At 44.7% G+C, this 18,062-nt stretch overlaps 1 protein-coding gene and 1 long non-coding RNA gene across 2 annotated transcripts in view; one reads left to right on the plus strand and one right to left on the minus strand.

The window, feature by feature from the left end:
* The window catches only part of Epac (Exchange protein directly activated by cAMP), a 518,190-nt gene that overhangs the window by 137,969 nt on the left and 362,159 nt on the right, over positions 1-18,062 (plus strand). The gene's annotated exons all lie outside the window — the stretch shown is intronic.
* Positions 10,885-18,062, minus strand: part of LOC149343244 (uncharacterized) — a 127,821-nt gene continuing 120,643 nt past the window's right edge. The window contains exons 3-4 of the long non-coding RNA XR_016283111.1: positions 14,838-14,873; positions 10,885-11,050 (exon numbers count right to left, since the gene is read on the minus strand). This is a non-coding gene — a long non-coding RNA (uncharacterized LOC149343244). The remainder of the gene's footprint in view (positions 11,051-14,837; positions 14,874-18,062) is intronic.

Here is an 18,062-nt window from a genome sequence, read left to right on the forward strand (position 1 = left end):
TTTCGACCACCTGGGGTTCTTTGACGTGCACTGACATCGCACAGTACACGGGCCTCTAGAATTTCGCCGCCATCAAATTTCGTCCGCCGCGAAAATTCGAACCCGTGTCTTTCAGGTAAGCAGCCGAGCGCCATAGCCACTCGGCGGCCCATTAATGACTGTAGGTTGGGTGGATTACGTTAGGTTATTTGTGGGGCTAAGGTGGCCGCAGCTGGCACAGGACGGGCTTAACTGGAAAGATATGAGAGAGGGTTTTGTCCTGCAGTCGGTTTAGTTAGGCCGATGATAATGACGATGAACGAGACCAAGTGATTTACGGCAGCAAGTTCAACTTTCCCTCTCGACAGAAAGCTGTAACCAATCTCTGTAACCAATCTACCCTATAATTAAAATGTGCCATCGAGGAAGTACGTCCATCAGTTTAAACCGCTGTCGATCATTGCAAATCAGCTCAATGTTATCCCATTTATGCACCCACCACTAATACAGTTATTCAATTGTTGCCAAATCCCGGGTTCGATGAACAGCTCAGTCTGTAACCGAACATAATCATCCCTGTGCAGGGTGTTTAACCTAAGGCTTTACATAATTTTTAAAAATAGGCTTTCTGTGTTAGGAGAGCGTTTTTTTCGGCATATCAATGCAGTACATCAGAATACAGCTATGATATGCTAACTAGCAGGCTGGTTATCTAATATTAAGTTAACTTTTCAACCGCCAGTGTTAGTCTGCTTATTATTGAGAGGCGAGTAGTCTATCGTAAGTAATATCCATATCAGCTCTTAGAATTTCGAAAACACGGTCACCCTCAGCGCTGTGGCCCAACAAATTTTGGCTGCATCGCGCCAAAATGCCTGCGCTTTAGAGAAGCTTGTAGGCAAAGCAACCTATCAGTGCACGTAACTCGTCGAAATAACCTAAATTTGTTGGGTCACACCGCCAAGTGTAAGCACGTTTTCTAACTTCTAAAAAACTAGTATGGATATTAAGTACGGTGGGCTGCTCACCTCTCAATAATTAACCCAATAGTAATAGTTATGAAGGTAACTATCCAATAGTAGTTAACTAGCCTGCTAGTTAGAAAGTCGTTTATGTATTCTGAAGCAATACACCGCTGACAATGCTACGCCGAAGAAAGTGCTTTTCTAACTCAGAAAGCTTAATTTCAAAATAGTGCGAATTAGACGAAACACTCTATGCAAGCGCGATCTTGTTTCACTTCCTACCGCGGTCCTGTGCTGCGTATTCGAGGATACATTTGCTCACGAAAGACAAGCCCTAGCTTTAGGCTTAGTAACCGCTCACAATCGCTTAGCAAGTGCTCACAGTCGCACAAAAAAAATGGTTTTGACAGCCTCAGGTTCATTTTCCAGGCTGCAGCTGCACTATCGTCAAATTTGTCCTTCGGCTCTCCTTCACTTAGAAAAAAGAAACGGCCAGAATATTGAGCACTCTAAAAGCGCCCATCACGGGGCTAGATTTCTAGCTTTTACGTCAAGAAATTCCGCACGTGTGGTGCTGCTGCAGTGCGCTGCCAGGATTTGCACTTCTTCTTCACTTCTGATCTCTTTCAAGAGCAGGCTTTCCACTCTTGAAGCATGCATATTTGTGCATGCGCCTGTTGATCTCGGGAACAAGAGATCGAACTCAGTTTTCTTTCAGTTTATAACTTACACAGATATCGTTGTACTCGAAAGGTAGAGGACGTGTGTCTCTTTTAAGATGGATTTCTGGTTTGGTTTGGTTTATGGGGTTTAACGTCCCAAAGCGACTAAGGCTATGAGAGACGCCGTAGTGGAGGGCTCCGGAAATTTCGACCACCTGGGGTTCTTTAACGTGCACTGACATCGCACAGTACACGGGCCTCTAGAATTTCTCCTCCAAAGAAATTCCAGCCGCCGCGGCCGGGATCGAACCCGCGTCCTTTGGGTCAGCAGCCGAGCACCATAGACGCTGAGCCACCGCGGCGGCTAAGATGGATTTCTTTCTGATATTTAAGTATGCGTCTAGACGCTCTCGGGCTACCACAGGATGGGCACGTGGGTTGAATTTCAAGGCTTCTAACGATAAAATAAGAAAAAAAAAAAACGGGATGAAAAACATGTAAGAGAACCGAACAAGGAATGAATTGTATGCTATACTGATTTTTTTTTTCTAAAGTTTACTCTTTACTTTTCTTACGTATCTTTGTCTAGACAGGTTGGCGAAAACACGGTGACAGGAAATCCATGCGGGCGTGCCAGTGCTGCTGTGGAGTGTTTTTTCTTCACATCAGATTTTTTTTTTTTTTCGTTTTAAAGCCGCAAGCACAAAGCGTTCACAAAGGCTTAACCTGCTCGTCTTGCTGCCGGCAAAGTAAAGTATAAGTTGTTACAGTATCTCACGCTGGAGGCCCCGTTCCATCTTTTCATCTGTCACTGCCGCTTATTCGAATTCAGGGAGCTTACTTTTGCCAGCTTTTTCAAGAAGCGTGAGCCAGCTCCAGAACTAAAAAGAAAGGTCTGTTTTTACGCACGCCGGGTGACGAATTTAGCTCATCATATGATAATCTTGTCAAGCAATAATTCTACATTCAATTCTACAAGTTGTCATCAGCGTGGAACGCTAACAAGTGCTCTACGCGGGCGGAGATCAGGTTCCACCCATCGGTGGTCACCGGGCCTTCCGAACCGGTATTGGAACGGAACTGACTTTCTTACTTTTCAATCTTTAGCGACAACTGTGGTCTCTCTGGATTGGGCTCTAAAACAAAAAAGAGGGAAGTTCAACTTGATTCCTACTACTTTATATCTTCATTAGCGCAGGCAGCCCCATGCATTTCACGACCCCTGGCAGTAGGGGTCGTTGATGTTGGGCAAGCAGGTGAATCCCTCGCACACGTTCCTGGGCTCCTTGTCTTGCATGCAGTTGAAATCCGAGCACTGCACGTCGGGCACCTTCTGGCAGCAGCCGGTGCAGCGGCACCGGTTCAGCCCGCCGCATGAGCACTCGCCACTCAAGCAGCCGTACTGCTGGCACCAGTCGGAGCACAACTCGGCAGAGAATGGGCAAGCTGCGAGATTGATTGATTGATTGATTGATTGATTGATTGATTGATTGATTGATTGATTGATTGATTGATTGATTGATTGATTGATTGATTGATTGATTGATTGATTGATTGATTGATTGATTGATTGATTGATTGATTGATTGACTGACTGACCGTTTGGTTGATTGATTGGAATAATAAATAATTAGTAAATTATTGACTTACAAGGTGATTCATTTCAGAACGAAGTAACAAAGTGAGCGCATAATTTGATTATGTAAATCAATTACCTCATCCTGGTTTTTTCATGAAAAGACCAGACATTATTGTTGAAAACATCCTAATCCAATTCGCAGGATGAACGCAATTGCACGGATTCTCTGATCTTTGACTGACTTCTTTAACCACAGCTGTTTCGGGGGTACAACACGGAGCCTTCAAGCGTGCATGCGTGCACAAAAAAAATATACGTCTGAGCTGTATAAAACGTCAAGTATTTAGCAAGGTATATTTCCAATCGTAATTTCTGGTATACACTCCGCAGACAATAAATGTTCAAATAGAAAATTTTTGCGCCTAGTTGACTATCTGCAGGCGGGGGCTATGCAGAAGTTTGTTTTATTTTCTAAATAGACTATTTCCGTACGCAAACCCCAGCAGACTTCTCACTATCATAATGTTTTTGGCTGTCAACTCACGGTGTGTTCACACTTCTTGCCATCGTGTTGTGTACTGCTTCTATGCTTGATTACCGTTACTGGATGCTATCCCTATCCGCTGAATATCGTGGGTCTTCTCGCTGCTGTCTAGATTGAAAGTAGGACACCTTACTGATCATCGCCACCCTTCTTCATAATGTATGTGCGCAGCCTTTGCTGTCACAATCGGCTAACGCAGCGTCTGCTGTGCGTCTCACCTTGCGCGCAGAATAATAGCAAAGTGGTACAGACGTCGCCACTCGAGGAAGCAAAGCAGAGTTAAGAAAACAGCGGCGATGAATCTCTTGTCGACATAGAAATAATGGACCATGTTTGCTCTGACAGCCAAGTAATGCTGATCATAACGGGTTCCGAGTTTGGAGAATCATTTGGTAACGATTGGGAAAAAAGCACACAGTAGGCAAAGAAAACAGAAATAAAACATTCACGTTTTTCTGATTTATAAATTTTGCAGCATCGGATACTTCAGCAGATCATTTGTTACCAATCTGCTTCCAGATTGTTATTTAGGATGTTGTGTGGTGAGTTTTTTTTCGAACAAAAACCAAACTTCTGCTACTTAACTCCTCACCACTCTTCGCGGCAACATGTCTTGTCTTTGTGCAACGACTAACCCTGCATACTTGCCAGAAGGAATACTAAGGCGCCAAAATCTAAGTTCTCAACGCCCTTCAGGTGATTCCGCTCGGTGCAGACGGACGAAAATTCTTGGCGACAATACTCCAGTGCCCCACTTCAGCGACAATACTCCAGTGCCCCTGAGTTTTGTTGGCGCGGCGATGCCTGTGAGGAGATCACTCTTCGCTTATGCGGCTTGCCCAAAAACGCGTCTCCATGACCATACTGAGCTCTTTTTCTGTTAATGCAAACTGAACTTCAAATATAACTTTAGCATTAATGTTGCTCTTCCAGGATGGATTTTAAAATTTCTCAGAACCACGCGAAAGCATCTAACAGTGCCCACCGATAGCGTGCAAACGCATTTCAATGATTTCTCTAGAGCGTACGTAATTAGCCGCAGCGGGATGCTCAGAGATAACCCTAGTTACCTGAGAATCTGAAAGCAAAGACAAAAAAAAACAGCACTAAAGCACGTTGTCTAGCTTCACAAATTCGTTTTGCCGTCATCTTAAAGATCTTTCGCTAATACCTCGAAGTATTTTTCTTTTTGTTTCAAAGGCGGGTTAGAAGTGAAATACGCAAGGCATTTCAGCTATTGTCTGTTCACGCGCATTCGCATTCAAAGACAAAGCCGTGTAAAAAACGACATCACTGCCCCCTGGCGAAATTAATTCAAACTGTAGAACGCTTGAGCACGGCTAGTGGGATGCCTCATCCACTTCATCCACTGCGCTGCGCACACAACTCTATGTGCTTTAGAGCCAAGTACAATCTAAAAAGTAAAAGCTTTCTTAAAAAAAAAGGAATAAAAAACAGCACAGATTCGGACAGAAGCGAATGAGAATCACGGGGCGTTGGCGAAAGCGAGACACCAGTAATGGAATATGGAAATGCACTTACGCCAGAGTGCCGCTTCTGTGGGGAGAGAGAAGTGGAGATACAGACGAGCAGGAAATCATGGCAGCAGCGCAGAAAGAATAAATCATCGTTAATGATTCACCGCACCGTTTCATGTTTGATGCGTGCTGCCCGAGGCATCGTGCTGCCGTGTCCTACACATCCGGTCTCACTGGGCCGGGACATGGACGATGACGCCTACGACCTGTTCCCATTTCGTCGCCGCACTAACTGGACGACAACCACTGTGTGTAGGAGGCGCTCTTCGCCTCCCATGATTTCGCTTTTTGTTTCTACGAGGACGAACTTACAAGGAGTGGCTTGGGCCTCATACGTGTGCCGGCTGCCCCTATCCGTTAAAATGCACATAAAATCAAAGTAACTTTTCCATTAGGAGGAGAGAGCGCATAATAATAAGCAATGAGAGACACACTGCGACGCATACTCGAAGGTCGTCTCCATCGCCCAGCGGCAGCACCTGCCATCGCAGGGCAGTGGCGCATCGCTTAACCACTTCACCTCTGCGCCTGCAGTGGTATGAAGACTACCACCGATCTATAAACGAGAAGTAGAGAATTACCTACTCCATATATTCATATATTCCATATATAACATCCATATATATGTATGTTAGCTCGTTAACGCTATCACGTCACAAACTGAAAGCGGAGCTCTTTATAATCAAGTTACCGTATATTCCGGTGCATAAGACGCGGCTTTTTTTTCAAAAATCTCTTTGGTGCGTCCTATAGAATGGTGCGTCGTATACGCGAATTTTTCGCTTTTTTTTTCGTGAGTTCAGAAAAAAACTCAGGTTCATGTTCAGGCTTTTTTCACCAAAACAAAAAATCACTACCAATAACGCGGTTGTAACACAGTTAATACTTCAATACCAGGACCGCCGTGCGCAACTTTTTTAGGCGATCATTATCACGAAACGGCAGGAATGACGACTTCCGGGATCACAAATGCATGGCCGTTTCGGAGGCCCCAAGCAAAAGTAATGTGAAATGCCAAAAGATGTCGACAATCGCGCTTCTCCCCATTGTCAAGACAAGCCAAGACAAGTCGGCGTTCTTTCTTAGTCACCTTTTGAAGCACCAATTGAAGCACTTGTGCTAATGCACCTAAGTCGCATTTGGCGTAACTAATCTAAATGCTTAGTTACTTTTTTTTCAATTAAATGTAACGTTTCAATCTTATTGGCCCGGCGGCTCCTGAACAAAATCTTTCATTGTTCCTATGAGTTCAAACAGTGACTCTCCGAAAAACTCTTTGTTACCATGTATTCCGAAATAAAGTTTAAAATGGGCTTACCAGCGGTTGCACAGGCCGATAATACAAGTGCTAGCACAAAGTTCATGGCTCGAAACCTGTTGAAGGATGAGGGTTAGGCGTTAGCATTTGTAGGCCACACTGATTCAGGATTTTTTCCCCCTTCTTCGCGCGTAGTTTCAAACGATAAAGTGTCGTAGCAGAGCTATACGATCTAACTCGCCTCTAAAATCGCTCTTTATAAAATAAACGAAATAATTAGGTCAGGCCTTATCGCCGGCTGCTTCTTTCCACAATTTTCCCGGCAGCTATTCCCACTGAGAGGGCGTCCAGTGCATCTTTGTACGAACGGGTTATAAAAGCTTAACAGTGATGGCTTACAAGATTAGACTCATGCCCAGGCGCCCTTACTGTGGCTTTTGCTGCTGCCTAAGACTAAGGCAGCAGCACGCTTTCGTTCGGCTCTTATCGCTTCCTCGAGTTGTTGCCTTAATTCGCATGCACCATAAGAAACGTAAAGCAAAATGTTCAAGGAGACGAAACAGCAACCGTACCTACCAGTTTCAAATCTTCGTCTTCTTTCTCACTATGTAGCGCTGTGGGGCTCCAGCGTATAATTTTTCATCGAGCACCGATATGCATTTTCATTTTTTTATCGACGCCGCAAGCTTGAGGCGATACGGTGGAAGCAGGTGGCAGAAGACTGGGTTAATTGGAGAGACATGGGATAAGCCTTTACCCTGCGGTGGGCGTAGTCAGGTTGTTGATGATGATGATGACTCGTTTATAGGAAATCAACTTCAGTCAGAAAATTAAGAAAAAACAACTATTTTTCTATTTACTGCCCAAACCGGGTAAGTAAGCCCAATAATTTGCAAAGGAAGCGTTGTCAGATCTTTGTGACGGCATAGTAAGAAGAAAAATGGCGAAAACTTGCCTGAGTTACTTTTAAGGCGGAAGCCTTTAATGTCTCATCGTTGTAAGCAGCAGTTGTCGACAGAAAATGTCACGCTTTTCAATTGGTGGAAACGGTCGTGACGTCACAGTGCGCGAATTTCAAACGGGGCCAATTGTACTTTGGCTAGTAACCATGCAACCAATTGAAGGGATCGTATAGTGATGCTCCAAGTAAGTGGGACTGAGCTTAGTTAATTGCTTAATTACCCAATTAACCTAATTAGCTTTACTAGTCAGGCCATATAAATAAATAAAACCGATTAAGAAATTGGTCGAGCTCAGGAATCGAACCCCGGTCTTCGGCGTGAGAGACGAGCATCTATCCACTCCGCCATGCCAGCTCGATGGTTTGGAGTGAACAAAGGCGCGTCTAGTGAATACGGTGTCTTCACTCACTCTCATCCTCCTCCATTCCCTTCCGGCGAGGTTTAGGTGTCCACCGACAAATGAGAGACAGATACATTTCCTTTCCTCAAAAACCAATTTACGGACGAGCCAGGCATAGAACCGAATGGGCGATGGCGTTCTATGGACTCCTTGGCAGCGTTGCAAGACGCTGTTGCGTTCCACTCTTAGGGGCGAAGCTTAACATCTTAACCACACATCAGTGACCACACTTTAGGTCAAAAAAGTGCCCCCCCCCCCCCCCCCCTGAATTTTGTGACACAGTTACTGCGTAATTTCCTTTCCTCAAAAACAATTTTCATTTTCTTCATTACGGCTCCTCTCTATCTATCTTCTTTCACTCCCACTTCCTCCCTTCCTCTACGGTGCGGTTCAGGTGTCCACCGAGATAACAGAGAATTACTGCGCCATTTCCTTTCCTCAAAAAGCGTTGCGTTCAAAGGGCAAGGCATCGCGCCGAACGGGTGGTGGCGTTCCGTGGACTCCCTGGCAGCGCTACAACGCGCTGTCGCGTTCCACTCCAAAGGCGAAGCTTAAGCGTCATTGATTAGCAGTTAATTAGTATTTAGGTATTAATCAGTAATTAACCATTAATTAGTGATTTGTCATCACTTATTAATTAGTACTCAATTACATATGACGCCACCAGTGCCACAGAAACAGCGAAGGTGGTGCGGAAAACGCTTCCGCCTCTACCCACTTTAGACAGTCAAAGTGCCCCCTGAATTTTTTTTTCTAGCCTTTGAAGTCCAACGTCTTTTTTTTTTCTTTTGATAAACAAGCATTTGTCTTATCACCAGTATTCAACGCATGTTCCAAGGCTCGTCACAGTCTATAAATTTAAGTAATGTAAGAAACACGCTTACCAGCGCCAGTACCATGCGTACAAGTGTCTCCCTGGTATTGTGGTAGCGGGCTGACTCTTCCTTTTAGGCTTGCGATCGCAGGTTTGCAGCACTGTTTCTAGCTATCCACGAACGTCAGCAATGTGAAAGGAAGATGTTTACGTTGAGAAGGCTGAGTCCTAATGTGAAGCTTTCTTTATATAAGCGCTTCTTTTGCGCCGTTATTGAAGCGTTCCATTTCGTACGCATTTTCGGCAGAAGGGACAAACAATTTTTTTCAAAAGATGCGAAAAAAGAACGATGTTTATATGCTAGTCCAGGTGCTGCTGACAGTTCGTAGGTACGGCTGTCCTCTACAGCAATAATTCAATTTTTGTTCGTTCCATATCTTTACTTTTTTCCTCCGGCCCTTTACGCAACGGCCACAGTGTGGCACAATGCACCCGACTAGTAAACGAAATTCAGTGTTTTGGACCTCTGGAACAATAATAATTCAGTGAAAATAAATATGAAACTGGATACCGTTTAACTCGTAGCTGTCTTTTTCGTCTTATTCGACCCATATGCTCGCACGAAAGACAGCCGTATTTCTTAATTTCCGAAATTTTTTTTCGAATTGTCTTTTTTAGAATTAAATAAAATTCTATGAAAATATTGAAAGCCGAGTAATTTAGGTGAAAAAATAAGATAGTAATGGTGGCGGTACTGATGATGGCTATTTCTTAACATTGCTTCCTATTCATAAGAGATATTGATTATCGCCTATCTAGAGCTTCCTGTAAGACTTCTTGCTAGTGACGTCATTCGAAAGCACAATAAAAATGAAAAGGACTAGATAAAAGTGATAACCTTTAGTGTACTATGCCCGTTCTGGATCAGGACATAGGCGTTCTTTGTGTGGCCCGTGAAACCGCTGCTATTCAACTATCTTAAGGATGCCACTTGGGTGCACTCTCAGTTCAAGGATGGCCCAAAAAGTACGCATCACCCGAAAAATGGAATAGGCTGATGAGCCACGCGTATGTGCACAACAGAAACTTGAAGTCGGTATAGAAGGGCGAAAGGAACAAAATAAGTGGTGCCTCACTCGCGGTGCTGACGGAAACTGCAATTTGCATGCTATGGTTTCGTCCCTTCTCGTCTTTGCGCACCTTGTGGGCAGTGTAAAGTGCGACACACTTCGTGCGAGCGATTCGTAATCTTTGAGAATTAAAATGCAGATTTTACTGCCATTTAATATGGTTTGAGAGTGACCATGCGCTGCTGGCATACAGGTGCTTTCTCCGTAGTTGGCATGAGATCGTACAAAACATACTCCAGGTTTAACGAATATTTGTTGCCGCGGATTCTTTGACATACAAAAATGGCCGGAAAGTTCGGTTTGTCTGTGCAAGAAAAGCATTCTAGCTTATTTTGTTCTCAAGGTATTCCTCCTCGCATCACCTGCGGCAGTTTTGGGAGGCATCTACTAACTTTGTGCAAGTCATATGGTCATGAATAAGGACGCTATATAAAACAATGCGACAGCTTAATACTGTATTTAATTTTTTTTATTGAATAATACACTACTTCTTTATTTTAAATAATGCGTAATAGATCGATTCATTGATTGGTAAATTTATTTTTACATTGATTGATTGAGTGAGTGAGTGGAGTGAGTGGAGTGAGTGAGTGAGTGAGTGAGTGAGTGAGTGAGTGAGTGAGTGAGTGAGTGAGTGAGTGAGTGAGTGAGTGAGTGAGTGAGTGAGTGAGTGAGTGAGTGAGTGAGTGAGTGAGTGAGTGAGTGAGTGAGTGAGTGAGTGAGTGAGTGAGTGAGTGAGTGAGTGAGTGAGTGAGTGAGTGAGTGAGTGAGTGAGTGAGTGAGTGAGTGAGTGAGTGAGTGAGTGAGTGAGTGAGTGAGTGAGTGAGTGAGTGAGTGAGTGAGTGAGTGAGTGAGTGAGTGAGTGAGTGAGTGCTAGTAGTCCTAGTCGCATGGAATTACTGTTACTGTTTTATTGCATTGACCCCAGCCGCAGAGAAATCAGAAATTTTCAAACGTGGTTATTCTATTCGCTGAAACATCAGTGGGCGTCTCTCCACATTTGGCCTTTTCCTTTTATTGTTTAACGCTGCGCTCAGGGGGAAGCGCCGGCTGCCGGTCAGTCAGGCGCATCTCGACCTGTGTCCCTTGCAGACACATATGCGCGGTGCGCCCACTTGATCCGGAGAGTACTTGCAAACGCCGAAGAAACAGCCGCGCTCGTAGCACACGTCGCTGCACACGCTTAACGTGCACGGAACCCGGTAGCTGATTTCGATCTCTGCAACGCAAATACAGAGCAGCATGTTCGCACGCTCGCCCACAAGCACAAATCCAGTGTACATTGCACATTTCGATAGGGGCAGTTTCGAGAGCAATAAGTTTTAAAGCCGTTACCGAACCTCGATGCATACTGACTGAAGTTGTAAGCCCCGAACAGCATTAGCAGTGCTGCGGCAACCACCTCCTATAGGGCTTATCAACGTCTCATTTTATATTTGTGGATTGTATTATCTTCCTCTTCGGTATCTACCTGACAGGCTGTCTCAAATACTTGGCAGGTCTGCGTGAGCATCGCCTGATTACACTGCGCATTGGGTGTACAGTCGTCCACAGACTTGTCTAGAGCGCTCAAAATCCGTGCCCTGTGCACTCCGCAATGCGCAGAGTGACGAATAGTGAACACAGGCAGGCAGGCAGGCAGTTATTTGTTTTTTTTTACTACTTACGCTCTTTGTCACCTAGCCACTAATTCCTAGCGTCCTGAATATCTTCGCATTAACTGCCAATTTTCTTCCCATTTAATAATCACTCTGTTGACCCTCTCTACAATTCTACCAATTCTCTAGTCACCTCTTGTTTATACACTTTAAAAATCGCTTACGAGACGCAGCGCCATCTGGTTTTAAAATGAATAAGCGCATAGTCGAACAAGGCGGACGAGCCGTTGGAGCGTGGCTGGCGTGGCCGCCGGCTTCTCAGCTTACTTATGCATGCCTAGACGGTCTGTCTCAGTTTTACTGTCCCTAATAAGAAGGATTTATCGATACTGGTTTAACAACTCTCGATCGCCGCAACTTCCTGCCAATTGCCAGCCGTAATGTCGCAGACCTGCGGGAGCTATGCAGCCAAGCGTTGCTGCTGCGCCACGTGTTTCTGTGTAAAGCTTCTGTACTGGTGCGAAAGCACTAATCCGAAGGTTCAGAGCCTAGCCAAATCGTCTAGCGTTTGTCTGTCCGAAAGCAATCTGGACCGCACAAATTCCACCTGTGGCAGCACCTGCCATCTCAGGGCAGTGGCGAACCGCTTAACCGCGGCACCACTGCGCCAGGTGTGGTATGAGGCCTCCCAGGGATCAATGAACGTTAAGTACAGGAAAACCTACTCTGCATGTATGGATACGCTGTGCTCTGGCACTCTGTACGAATGTTGTGAACATTCGCTGTCATTTTCAATGATTCTTTTCTTTTCTGCGGCTTGCTTGATAACGGCGGAAGCATTTGCACAGAAAAACAAAACATGCACGCTTGCAATAAACACTGTGAAGGAAACAGTCTCCAGCGGCCGACTTCCGTCATAACGTTTCAACCTACGCCTAACCGCGTCATTCCAATCTTCCGGAGACGACGCTCTGCTCGCGACCGCGCTGATGAGGCAGGGAAGACTGGTCACCCGGGTGAGGCGCGAAGCGGGGGCTAGAGGGCTTTTGTACAGTTAGGAGCCATCCCGGGGTGCTAGAGCTACTGTTTACTTTTTTTTTTTAGGTAAATAAATCGCATTCCTCCTCCAAACCACGGTGTTACACTCGAGGGGATAGATTCGCACTACTTACGCTACGCGCAGTAAATTTGGTCAATTGTTACTTTTTTCACCTTAACAAAACTGCGCTAAAGTTTAACCAAGCAAAAATTTGACCGCTTGGGTTGTACTTCACTCGTCATAATTTATAATGCATGCAGCGTCTCCGAGGGTAAACCGACTGAAATATATCTGGACCAAAAAAGAATACCTGTCCCTGTACCTCGGGCCATGCATGAAATTAAGTAAAGGGATTTATTTCTGTCGCAGCACACATACATCCTCGAGAGGGCTACAAAAAGCCAGCACAGCGCGAGAACATAAGAGCAAGGCGTACGCACAATTTCACCAGCAGCAGCCAACTTACAATCAATACATGAAATTACGATGTTAGAGTGGATTTGACTGTTCGAGAACGTGATGCAATGATATGACTATCTTACGGTCGTGTACGATTGCTATTCCACAGGTTGCACTAATACTTCATTGCTTATGCTTTCAAGATTAAAAGAAGGCGTCAGTTCCATAGGAGCATCATATACAGCTTTTCACATTTGCCATTTTGGGCGCAGCCTTATTTACACTAGGCTTGCCAGCAGTGTTCTGATTGGCTGATTTCATGCACCAATCTCCTGCGCAAGTGCAGCACAGTCGAACACTCACGAGCGCTCAGTCAAGCTGCAAACATTGAAAAGGTCTATACAGCCTATATGGTTTTATTCGTGTGCGTGCAAATGTGACACCTCCTCTGTGATAAACTACGGTTATAAGCTGTTGTACTCGAAAATACGAAGGCGTGTGGCAAGTGACGTTTTCTATGCCAGACTGGGCTTCTGGCAAGACTTCCTAACTATCATTGATTGCGTCACAGGTAGCAGCAGCCAATGACGACGGAACGTAAGTATGAGCCAGGCTTATACCCATTTTAATATACCCGCCGCAAGCATTCTCACTTTGTACACATTGCGTGTCATACCAGCAAGCAGCAGCACGTTACAGATTTTAAATATCAATCGATCGAGTTCACTTCGAAATTAATCAGCCGCGCTGCACCTGGCTCTCCTGTCAGTAGTACATTCAGCACCAGTGCTGCTTTCCAGTTTACATTTACCCGAAAATGAATGGCACCTGCCCGTTAATTAGCCGCACTTGCCTCAAACTTGCAACTTTTAAAAAATTTCCAACTACGAGGGGGTACCCAAAAGAAACCGGACTAAAGTTTTTGGTAGGCAAAGCTTCTTTGGTACCGCGTTTTGCCACTAGGAGCGCATAGAACGAACATTCCAGAGTCAGTAAGCCGAGTGCCGTCGTTGAAGGAGGTCACACTAGTTTAGGCAGAGTTTTAGAGTGACGACTGTTCTGTGTGAATGTCGTTTTTGCAATGGCTGATTTTCGTGAACAGCGTGCGCTGGTGAAATTCTGATTTTTGCTCGGAAAAAGTTGGATGGAAACTCTTGCAATATTAAGAAAGACGTACAAGGACGATGCTATGGGGACAACTCAAGTGTTCCTGAATCGAATCCTGAATCAAAGCAACAATCATGCCAATGGAAAACTTCAAATTCACCTCGCCTCAAGAAAGCTCGTCAGGTGAAACCAAACCTCAAAACAATGCTGATTTGTTTTTTCGACGTGAGAGGAGTCGTCCATTGAGAATTTGTTCCGCAGGGTCAGGCAGTTAGCCAGGCTGTCTACTTGGATGTTTTGAAAAGATTAGGCAACAGTGTGCGGTGGAAGCGTCCAGATTTGTGGCGGTCGGGTGACTGGTTTTTCCATCATGGCAATGCCCCTGCTCACACAGCCCTGTCTCTACGACAATTTTGTACCAAAAATGGCATGACCTGTATTCCTCAACCCTCATACTCTCCCGACCTTGCCCCGTGCTACTGTCTTTGTTTCCTAGAATGAAAAAAATAGGTGAAGGGAAAGCGTTTCGCTGATGTTGCTGAGGTGAAGAAAAAAACGACGGAGGCGCTGTCAAGCATCACAAAAGATGAATTTAAACAATGTTTCGAAAAATGGAATGAAAGATTCGACAAGCGTATCATTGCAAGTGGGGAATACTTTGAAGGAGATTGAAGGTCTGTGCCTAAAATGTGAACAAATAAGTTCAAACAAAAATAAGTCCAGTTTCTTTTGGGTACCCCCTCGTATTAAGAATTCCCAACATAGTGCCGAATCCGCTCCCTCTGGAACACAAAACATGCGCAAAAAAAGGTAACTTCAAAAGGCAAACATGTGTAGTGGAGAGGCAGGAAGTTGTATCTCACCTCTTAAAATAAACGGGTTCATTATAGCACTCTGAACTGCAAGAGAAAAAGAAAGATGAGTGGCTGAAAACCACTGCCAACTGCACAAGAACTGATCATACCCAACAATTCTGGACAAAAGCATTTCTAAGTAGGAAACAGTTTATGAATGCGATTGTTTCATATAATGTAAGATTTCACTCTAACAATCAATGTATCCGCAGATCACTCGACAGATACCTTGAATTTTTTTTCCTATTAACGTTTTTGCTATCATCAAAGGCGTTCCCCATTGGTTTTCTATGGAAGATTTAACTGTTCGATGTGATCGATGCACACACTCTAAAAGAATGATTTCGCTACATATCAGCAGAAGAAACCATTGCCTTCAATATTTCCATAACAGCACCTTGCAGTTTTCCAATTGGCAAAATTTTTTTCCGAGAATGTTGGGCAAGCGAGCGCTTAAAAAATAAGAAGGTAGCCTGAGGCTCAAAACGTCGCAGCAATGTTCACTCAGAGTGATTCGAGATTCGCCGACAGCTGTTACTATTACATATTATTACGCGGTGCGGTTACGCACTTGATGCCACTATAGGTTGACCAGTTTTGAGCAACCGTTGATACGCTTTTTGTCCTCTTTCTGGTGTACGTCCTGAGATGTCTTACGATTGCAGTCCTCGGCACATCACTACCGGGGAGGATTTTCACTATGCAACATTTTCAAGCAGGTCTTGACCTGCTTAATGGCTTCACGCGGTCTGACCTGCCGCCAAGCAGGGCTTTTAGAAATTCACGCAGCCACTCTTTGTTTACAAGCACCCTTTGTTTACGCAAGCACCCTTTGTTTACAAGCTCACTTAGCGAGTAACTTAAGGCGCAAATTTCAGAAAAACAAAAAGGTATATCTAAAGACGAGTTCGCCTAATATTTTTTTTTATTGTTACCGCAATGGCTCGCTACTGGACGACTGCCGCGCAGGGTATTTGAATAAACGCGGCACAGCCTTCCATTGTGAAGATTTCGTGCAGGAGATCGCGACCAGCTGATCTCTACAAGAGCGGATGCTCCAAAATTCGCCTAAAAGAACACGTGTTTGCGCAGGCTTTCTGTGAGTTTAATATACTGACTCACAACATATATCTTATTTACAGCCTGTGGCCCCACACTGCAGAGTACCGGTGTCTTTGTACGCACACGACTCTTAGTGGGCAAAAAGAAAATAATATGCTGTTTTGCTGCATTTTCTTCTTTCGTCTAAAACTTCCTGTCTCATCGCTCAGCACTTGTTTTTATCTTATTCTGCAAAGTGGAGTTTTGGTTGCTAGCTTCTTTTAGAGCGCAGCTCCTAAGCGCCCGTTCCAGCGTTGAGCGGCGTGCGTCGGCGTAGCGAGCGAGGAGCACAGCGGAAGATGAAAGAGAGCAAACGCAAAGCGCAGCAAGGGATGAAACACTGCGAAAGCGAAGAGAGCGCGAGGAGGAATAGAATGAGGAGGGTACAGCGGAAGCATGAGAAGGAAAAAAGCGGAAGAGGAGGCTGTAGCGAAACGTTCACCACCGTACCTTGGCCAATCCCCCCGCGTGGGTATGTGCCATTTTCAAGTGGAGAAGAAGAAGAAGAAGGAACGTTTGCTGCAAGCGCGTCCCCAGACATGCTAGTTGCTGCCGATGCTCGCTCAGAGATGGCGCTCCAGTGGCGTATTGCATTAAAGCCCCTCAATAAACCAATATTGCATGAGCGAAGGACTGTATGCGGCGGCGGCGGCGGCGGCAGCAGCTCGCCGCTTCCAATGATGTCCCGATTAGCGAGCACATTCAACTGTATTATCGGCGGTTGTGAAATGTTCCGCACTAGACACTGTCCTAGCCAGCCACGCCACACACAACCTTCTCTTCCTGATATCTTTGCCTCAGTATGTTGGAAAATTATAATACGTGGAGAGCTGCGCTCAGGTTTCGCATTAGGTAGTACCGTAGTCGTAGGCGAATTTTTTTATTTCGCCTTTTTTTAGAGAATGTCAAGGCGTCGATAATTACATTAAAGGCGTTCAGTTTCCTATAGGCTTCCGTGTGCAGTTCTTTCTGAGCTTGTAGATTAAATGCACTTTCGTTATTGTTTAACTAGTTTTGGGTTGAAATAGCATACCGCAGTTGCACGAACTCATAATAGTTTTAGCTCATATTCAGCCTACTCCGATGCACACTCTACTGAAACCTGAAGGAGGTAGGCGAAATGTAACACAGAAATAATCACTTTCATTTGTTCACAGTCGTGGATGATTTCCCATTTGGGATGGAAACTAACATGACGTCATTTATCACGTGGCAACTCATAGCTACAAGTAGTGCCTGCGATTAGATACCTCTGCAGAAGCTGCTTTCCATTAGGCAGGACAGTACGCCTGGAAGTACTCTTTTGGGGATCTCTGGTGGTAATTCGCGTTGCTAAACTAAATCTCAAACAAAAACACCTATCTCGAGTTCGTTTTGACCAAGGAGAGAGTTCTGAAACGCTGAAAAAAAAAATGATTGAGTTTCTTCAAGGTGTAAAGTTGCCGCATAGCGCCTGATGACCTTCGCAAGACTGTCACATAAATCCAAGGGGTCATAACGTCACTAGAAGTGATTGATTGGCTCAGTTTTCATGCTGTTGAGGCCTCGTAAATTAATGACCACTAATGACCTAAAAAAAGCCATTACAGCATCAAGCAGCAAAGCTATTTTGGTTGAGCTTAGCTAACTAAGATTGATGACGGGCTGAGTGAGATGTTGGTGCATTCCGCTGAAAACTTGAAAATAATCAAAGTCGTCCTTCCCCAGTAGCTTCGCTCCCGTGTATAGAACCACGTGTTGCTTCAGTAAACAAACAGTTAAGATCTTTCAGACGCGAACGGGCATAAACACTCTCAAACCAGGGTAGCATTTCTAGCTTTTAAGCAAAGAATATAAAACGAGGATTAATTCCTGAAACAAAGCGCCATGAAAGGGTGTCAAAACGTTTGAATTAATTAGGCAGCGCGCTTTAATTAAGCGAAGTGGGTAAGGATAGCCGCTCTTTTGAGATAATTTACGGTATTAAGCCGTCCGAAACAGAGAGTAAAAATGACCTTAGTGTTTACATTAACACTTTCTCCTTTTGGTGTATATGCTAGGTGCATTTTATCTTTTTTCTTTTCCTCCTTTCTTCTTCGTCTCCTCTTTCTTTCTTTCTTTCTTTCTTTCTTTCTTTCTTTCTTTCTTCCTTTC

The sequence above is a fragment of the Amblyomma mixtum genome, chromosome 5 (assembly GCF_055824585.1).
Source record: "Amblyomma mixtum isolate Tamu chromosome 5, ASM5582458v1, whole genome shotgun sequence".
NCBI lineage: Eukaryota > Metazoa > Arthropoda > Arachnida > Ixodida > Ixodidae > Amblyomma > Amblyomma mixtum.